This window comes from Sus scrofa, chromosome Y (assembly GCF_054392235.1).
Source record: "Sus scrofa isolate SSC_HxYL_T2T_F1_AM1 chromosome Y, Sscrofa_HxYL_maternal_Yorkshire_Landrace_v2.0, whole genome shotgun sequence".
Taxonomy (NCBI): domain Eukaryota; kingdom Metazoa; phylum Chordata; class Mammalia; order Artiodactyla; family Suidae; genus Sus; species Sus scrofa.
In genome coordinates, this window is record NC_139402.1 from 48,006,056 (window position 1) to 48,013,806 (window position 7,751).

Below are 7,751 nucleotides of genomic sequence, written 5' to 3' on the forward strand. Positions count from 1 at the left end.
TGGGAAGAGGGCTGCCTGAAGCGAGTGGGGCGTTTCACGCTGAGAAGAGCCCCTTTGTCTGGGTCTAAGGCCGTGAGGGGTAGTGCTGGGTCTGACGGTGGTTCCAGGGTTCTTTTGGGCATGCCCTGGATCCTGTGGTCCATCGTGGTTGGACAAATGGACCTACAGGCCCACCCGGTGTGAAGGCACCTTCTTTTCGACAGCCTGCCCAGGGGTGGTCCTTGAAAGGCGTCCTCAGGAGACAGGCCTGAGGAGGAGCCTCGAGCTGGTTGTGGTATGGACTTCTCGAGGCTTGCGTGATGGTGTTCCTTCGTCTGGTGCGGGATGGCGGCTGGCTATGTGGATTTGGCAGTGTTTCTTGAGGCCCCCTCCCCACCTGCCGGCTGGGTGGGTGGGTTTCTGCTCTCGTTCCTGGGTTCCGTGCTGGAGCTGATGAGTGTGGAATCCCAGCGTGGCCTGGGTTTTGGGATGCGCATCCAGGGGCTGTGAGGGGTGCCCGGGTGGTGCCCAAAGGGACAGCGAACTGGGAGAGCAGCAGTGCCAGGCGCTGGGCCTTGTCTCTCCAGAGGGCTCTGGCACCTCCCTTTGTCTTTCCCAGGGAGGCTGTTCTCTGCTTTCTCTGCACCTGGTGAGATGATGGGAGCTCGAGCCAGGCCGGGCATCTGCAGGCCGCTCTCTTGACGGATCCACAGCAGCTCTGGCCGAGCTTCCTTCTGGCCCGCTGGGGAGAAGGGCTGATTGGGTTGGTTTTGTGTGGTTGGGAACCTCGGGGCCTTGGGAAGCACCAATGGGGCTCCAGATGAGGCACACTCCAGGTGGGCTCAAGAGAGTTTGCAAACCAAGGGAGAAAGAGAGACCTGGCAAGATGAAGCAAGCCAGAAGGAAAGAATCGAGGCAAGACTGAATGGCAAGGAGTATGGAATCGCAGGGGGATGAGGAAGGGGGAACACGACTCGGTCCGTCCTTACACGCCTATCTCCCTCAGTCCATCTGGCCAAGGCTCCATCCACACGGGTGCAGGCTGGCACACCCTGATGGATTTGGAGCTAAGGATTTCCAGGGCGAGGCATGGCCTAGGTTGGCATGGGCACGAAGAACGCCTTTGAGAGAGGGAGATAGAGCCCCGGTGGAAGGGCCCTTCTTGGCGGGGGATGGAGCCCCCACCCTCCTCTGGGCCCCAGCCCAAGCAGCCCCCCGGGGACTGCTGAGCCCGAGAGAGAAGGCAAGCCTGAGAGGGGCTGTTCGAGCCTCTGTCCACACGAGGGCGCCAGAGCCCCTTGCGGCCTCAGGTGCAGCTCCGAGGCTCTAAGAGGTGGCAGTGGCAAGGCTCCAAAGGCGCAGGCTCCACGTCGGGGGCGGATGGAGGCTTGAGCGGGACGCACTCACAGCAGGCCCCCAGAGGATATGGGGGTGTTTCCTGGGCACCAGGGACTCTCTCCTCCGAGACACCTCCTGCCAGGCGGAGGGCGGAAGTGTGCCTTCCGGATTTGGAGGTGGGTTCGCCGCCTGGTTGGGTGGCAGTGGGTTGGGAAGGCTGGAAACAGGTCCTGGGCTTTGGCGTGCTTGGGGTCCCCTAGAGGCAGGCGCCCAGACACACACAGCCTCGGGATTGGACCGCCGGCTGGCCCTGGTCAAGCCGTCCCCACCACGGCTGCAGGTAGGTGAGAAGGAGTGTGGTGCTGAGGAATATATGGGGGGCTTCGGGGGCAAGAGTGTTGGCAGCTGGCCTCATCCGCCTCTTCTCTTTCTCTTTCTCTCTCTCTCTCTCTCTCACACACACACACACACACACACACACACACACACACACACACAGACAGACACAGGAGGCTGAGGGCAATGTCCTTGTGTCCTTTGGAGAAGAGCCTCTCTTGGCAGCAGGGCGCCAGGCAATGGAGGCCTGATGGAGAGCAGGTGTGATGCGTTCAGGACGCTTGATTGGTCTCCTCCAGCAAGCTCTCCGGGGAGTGCCCACGTGGCTGCCAAGCTTCAGAGGCTCTCCTGGTCCCTGCTGTGGCTGGGACACACTGGGCTGCACTGGGCGGTCCCCCTCTGGCGAGGCCACATCTCCGTGTGCCAGGGGCCCCCAAATCCATGGACAAGGAAGAAGAGGCATTGAACTGAATGAGCTGAATGGATCCCGAAAGGAGTGAAGGTCCATCTCTCTTTCTCTCCCTCGTTCTCTCCCTCGTTCTCTCATTCCCCCGCCCGCTCTCTCTCTCTCCAAACACACGCACACGCATACGCATGCAGATAGAGTAGGAAACAATAGCTGGGACCTGGATAGACAAATCCATCCCAAGTCTCTCCTGAGCCCCTATCTTGGGTGGGAGTGGGTTGGAAGCGCCCGCCTGGGGATGCCCAGCCTGGGAGTGGATGCTTTTGCTGAGCAGCGTGGATCTGCATACCACACACGCGTGCAGGAGAATACCTGGGGAAGTCAATCCACTCCAAACGAAGCATGTCTTGATCCTCATCACTTCCTCCTGGCCAGGGAATTCGGTCGGGTGCGATGGGCTAGGCTAGGCCATCTGGACGGAATCCACGGAGTCCTTTGGCCCGTCTCTTTTCCCCAGGGGCAGCAGGCTCGAGCCTGACGCCTTCTCTGGGGAGCGCTGAGATGCTCATGTGTTGGGGTGGAATGTTCAGGACTCCTTTTCGCGGGGCGCTGCTCGAAGTGGATCCATTGCACTTTCCCAACAAGGGGATCCCATCGGCCATGTCTATCCATCCTGTTTGGCTCCCCTTCGCCTCCCTTGGGTTCCCAGAAGAGGGACTAGACAGCGTAGCTTCTGCTCCATGGAAGGAGGCCTCTGGCACCCCCACCCCCGGCAAGGGCAAGGGTTTGGATCTCGGACCTCCCCTACCCCAGGCATTCCCACAGCCTCGCCCTCCCATTTGGCAAGCACCATCTGGATGGCGGTGCAGGGCTTGCTTTCCTGGGAGACAGTTCCTGGGTGTCCCTGGTGAGATGGGAGACGGAAGGGGTTTCTCATGGGCTGTGTGTCTCCCTCCCAGACCTCTTTCCTTTCGGGTGAGCGTTTCTCTTCGCAACACTGGGGCTGCCCGTGGCACGTGTTTCTGCGCCGCTGGATTGCTGAGTCCACTTCTGCTGGGGAGAAGGACAGCTGCTTGCTCAGCCAAGCATCTGTCCATGGACGTCGAATGTCTTTCCATGTGCTGCTCTTGGGAAGAGGGCTGCCTGAAGCGAGTGGGGCGTTTCACGCTGAGAAGAGCCCCTTTGTCTGGGTCTAAGGCCGTGAGGGGTAGTGCTGGGTCTGACGGTGGTTCCAGGGTTCTTTTGGGCATGCCCTGGATCCTGTGGTCCATCGTGGTTGGACAAATGGACCTACAGGCCCACCCGGTGTGAAGGCACCTTCTTTTCGACAGCCTGCCCAGGGGTGGTCCTTGAAAGGCGTCCTCAGGAGACAGGCCTGAGGAGGAGCCTCGAGCTGGTTGTGGTATGGACTTCTCGAGGCTTGCGTGATGGTGTTCCTTCGTCTGGTGCGGGATGGCGGCTGGCTATGTGGATTTGGCAGTGTTTCTTGAGGCCCCCTCCCCACCTGCCGGCTGGGTGGGTGGGTTTCTGCTCTCGTTCCTGGGTTCCGTGCTGGAGCTGATGAGTGTGGAATCCCAGCGTGGCCTGGGTTTTGGGATGCGCATCCAGGGGCTGTGAGGGGTGCCCGGGTGGTGCCCAAAGGGACAGCGAACTGGGAGAGCAGCAGTGCCAGGCGCTGGGCCTTGTCTCTCCAGAGGGCTCTGGCACCTCCCTTTGTCTTTCCCAGGGAGGCTGTTCTCTGCTTTCTCTGCACCTGGTGAGATGATGGGAGCTCGAGCCAGGCCGGGCATCTGCAGGCCACTCTCTTGACGGATCCACAGCAGCTCTGGCCGAGCTTCCTTCTGGCCCGCTGGGGAGAAGGGCTGATTGGGTTGGTTTTGTGTGGTTGGGAACCTCGGGGCCTTGGGAAGCACCAATGGGGCTCCAGATGAGGCACACTCCAGGTGGGCTCAAGAGAGTTTGCAAACCAAGGGAGAAAGAGAGACCTGGCAAGATGAAGCAAGCCAGAAGGAAAGAATCGAGGCAAGACTGAATGGCAAGGAGTATGGAATCGCAGGGGGATGAGGAAGGGGGAACACGACTCGGTCCGTCCTTACACGCCTATCTCCCTCAGTCCATCTGGCCAAGGCTCCATCCACACGGGTGCAGGCTGGCACACCCTGATGGATTTGGAGCTAAGGATTTCCAGGGCGAGGCATGGCCTAGGTTGGCATGGGCACGAAGAACGCCTTTGAGAGAGGGAGATAGAGCCCCGGTGGAAGGGCCCTTCTTGGCGGGGGATGGAGCCCCCACCCTCCTCTGGGCCCCAGCCCAAGCAGCCCCCCGGGGACTGCTGAGCCCGAGAGAGAAGGCAAGCCTGAGAGGGGCTGTTCGAGCCTCTGTCCACACGAGGGCGCCAGAGCCCCTTGCGGCCTCAGGTGCAGCTCCGAGGCTCTAAGAGGTGGCAGTGGCAAGGCTCCAAAGGCGCAGGCTCCACGTCGGGGGCGGATGGAGGCTTGAGCGGGACGCACTCACAGCAGGCCCCCAGAGGATATGGGGGTGTTTCCTGGGCACCAGGGACTCTCTCCTCCGAGACACCTCCTGCCAGGCGGAGGGCGGAAGTGTGCCTTCCGGATTTGGAGGTGGGTTCGCCGCCTGGTTGGGTGGCAGTGGGTTGGGAAGGCTGGAAACAGGTCCTGGGCTTTGGCGTGCTTGGGGTCCCCTAGAGGCAGGCGCCCAGACACACACAGCCTCGGGATTGGACCGCCGGCTGGCCCTGGTCAAGCCGTCCCCACCACGGCTGCAGGTAGGTGAGAAGGAGTGTGGTGCTGAGGAATATATGGGGGGCTTCGGGGGCAAGAGTGTTGGCAGCTGGCCTCATCCGCCTCTTCTCTTTCTCTTTCTCTCTCTCTCTCTCTCTCACACACACACACACACACACACACACACACACACACACACAGACAGACACAGGAGGCTGAGGGCAATGTCCTTGTGTCCTTTGGAGAAGAGCCTCTCTTGGCAGCAGGGCGCCAGGCAATGGAGGCCTGATGGAGAGCAGGTGTGATGCGTTCAGGACGCTTGATTGGTCTCCTCCAGCAAGCTCTCCGGGGAGTGCCCACGTGGCTGCCAAGCTTCAGAGGCTCTCCTGGTCCCTGCTGTGGCTGGGACACACTGGGCTGCACTGGGCGGTCCCCCTCTGGCGAGGCCACATCTCCGTGTGCCAGGGGCCCCCAAATCCATGGACAAGGAAGAAGAGGCATTGAACTGAATGAGCTGAATGGATCCCGAAAGGAGTGAAGGTCCATCTCTCTTTCTCTCCCTCGTTCTCTCCCTCGTTCTCTCATTCCCCCGCCCGCTCTCTCTCTCTCCAAACACACGCACACGCATACGCATGCAGATAGAGTAGGAAACAATAGCTGGGACCTGGATAGACAAATCCATCCCAAGTCTCTCCTGAGCCCCTATCTTGGGTGGGAGTGGGTTGGAAGCGCCCGCCTGGGGATGCCCAGCCTGGGAGTGGATGCTTTTGCTGAGCAGCGTGGATCTGCATACCACACACGCGTGCAGGAGAATACCTGGGGAAGTCAATCCACTCCAAACGAAGCATGTCTTGATCCTCATCACTTCCTCCTGGCCAGGGAATTCGGTCGGGTGCGATGGGCTAGGCTAGGCCATCTGGACGGAATCCACGGAGTCCTTTGGCCCGTCTCTTTTCCCCAGGGGCAGCAGGCTCGAGCCTGACGCCTTCTCTGGGGAGCGCTGAGACGCTCATGTGTTGGGGTGGAATGTTCAGGACTCCTTTTCGCGGGGCGCTGCTCGAAGTGGATCCATTGCACTTTCCCAACAAGGGGATCCCATCGGCCATGTCTATCCATCCTGTTTGGCTCCCCTTCGCCTCCCTTGGGTTCCCAGAAGAGGGACTAGACAGCGTAGGTTCTGCTCCATGGAAGGAGGCCTCTGGCACCCCCACCCCCGGCAAGGGCAAGGGTTTGGATCTCGGACCTCCCCTACCCCAGGCATTCCCACAGCCTCGCCCTCCCATTTGGCAAGCACCATCTGGATGGCGGTGCAGGGCTTGCTTTCCTGGGAGACAGTTCCTGGGTGTCCCTGGTGAGATGGGAGACGGAAGGGGTTTCCCATGGGCTGTGTGTCTCCCTCCCAGACCTCTTTCCTTTCGGGTGAGCGTTTCTCTTCGCAACCCTGGGGCTGCCCGTGGCACGTTTTTCTGCGCCGCTGGATTGCTGAGTCCACTTCTGCTGGGGAGAAGGACAGCTGCTTGCTCAGCCAAGCATCTGTCCATGGACGTCGAATGTCTTTCCATGTGCTGCTCTTGGGAAGAGGGCTGCCTGAAGCGAGTGGGGCGTTTCACGCTGAGAAGAGCCCCTTTGTCTGGGTGTATGGCCGTGAGGGGTAGTGCTGGGTCTGACGGTGGTTCCAGGGTTCTTTTGGGCATGCCCTGGATCCTGTGGTCCATCGTGGTTGGACAAATGGACCTACAGGCCCACCCGGTGTGAAGGCACCTTCTTTTCGACAGCCTGCCCAGGGGTGGTCCTTGAAAGGCGTCCTCAGGAGACAGGCCTGAGGAGGAGCCTCGAGCTGGTTGTGGTATGGACTTCTCGAGGCTTGCGTGATGGTGTTCCTTCGTCTGGTGCGGGATGGCGGCTGGCTATGTGGATTTGGCAGTGTTTCTTGAGGCCCCCTCCCCACCTGCCGGCTGGGTGGGTGGGTTTCTGCTCTCATTCCTGGGTTCCGTGCTGGAGCTGATGAGTGTGGAATCCCAGCGTGGCCTGGGTTTTGGGATGCGCATCCAGGGGCTGTGAGGGGTGCCCGGGTGGTGCCCAAAGGGACAGCGAACTGGGAGAGCAGCAGTGCCAGGCGCTGGGCCTTGTCTCTCCAGAGGGCTCTGGCACCTCCCTTTGTCTTTCCCAGGGAGGCTGTTCTCTGCTTTCTCTGCACCTGGTGAGATGATGGGAGCTCGAGCCAGGCCGGGCATCTGCAGGCCGCTCTCTTGACGGATCCACAGCAGCTCTGGCCGAGCTTCCTTCTGGCCCGCTGGGGAGAAGGGCTGATTGGGTTGGTTTTGTGTGGTTGGGAACCTCGGGGCCTTGGGAAGCACCAATGGGGCTCCAGATGAGGCACACTCCAGGTGGGCTCAAGAGAGTTTGCAAACCAAGGGAGAAAGAGAGACCTGGCAAGATGAAGCAAGCCAGAAGGAAAGAATCGAGGCAAGACTGAATGGCAAGGAGTATGGAATCGCAGGGGGATGAGGAAGGGGGAACACGACTCGGTCCGTCCTTACACGCCTATCTCCCTCAGTCCATCTGGCCAAGGCTCCATCCACACGGGTGCAGGCTGGCACACCCTGATGGATTTGGAGCTAAGGATTTCCAGGGCGAGGCATGGCCTAGGTTGGCATGGGCACGAAGAACGCCTTTGAGAGAGGGAGATAGAGCCCCGGTGGAAGGGCCCTTCTTGGCGGGGGATGGAGCCCCCACCCTCCTCTGGGCCCCAGCCCAAGCAGCCCCCCGGGGACTGCTGAGCCCGAGAGAGAAGGCAAGCCTGAGAGGGGCTGTTCGAGCCTCTGTCCACACGAGGGCGCCAGAGCCCCTTGCGGCCTCAGGTGCAGCTCCGAGGCTCTAAGAGGTGGCAGTGGCAAGGCTCCAAAGGCGCAGGCTCCACGTCGGGGGCGGATGGAGGCTTGAGCGGGACG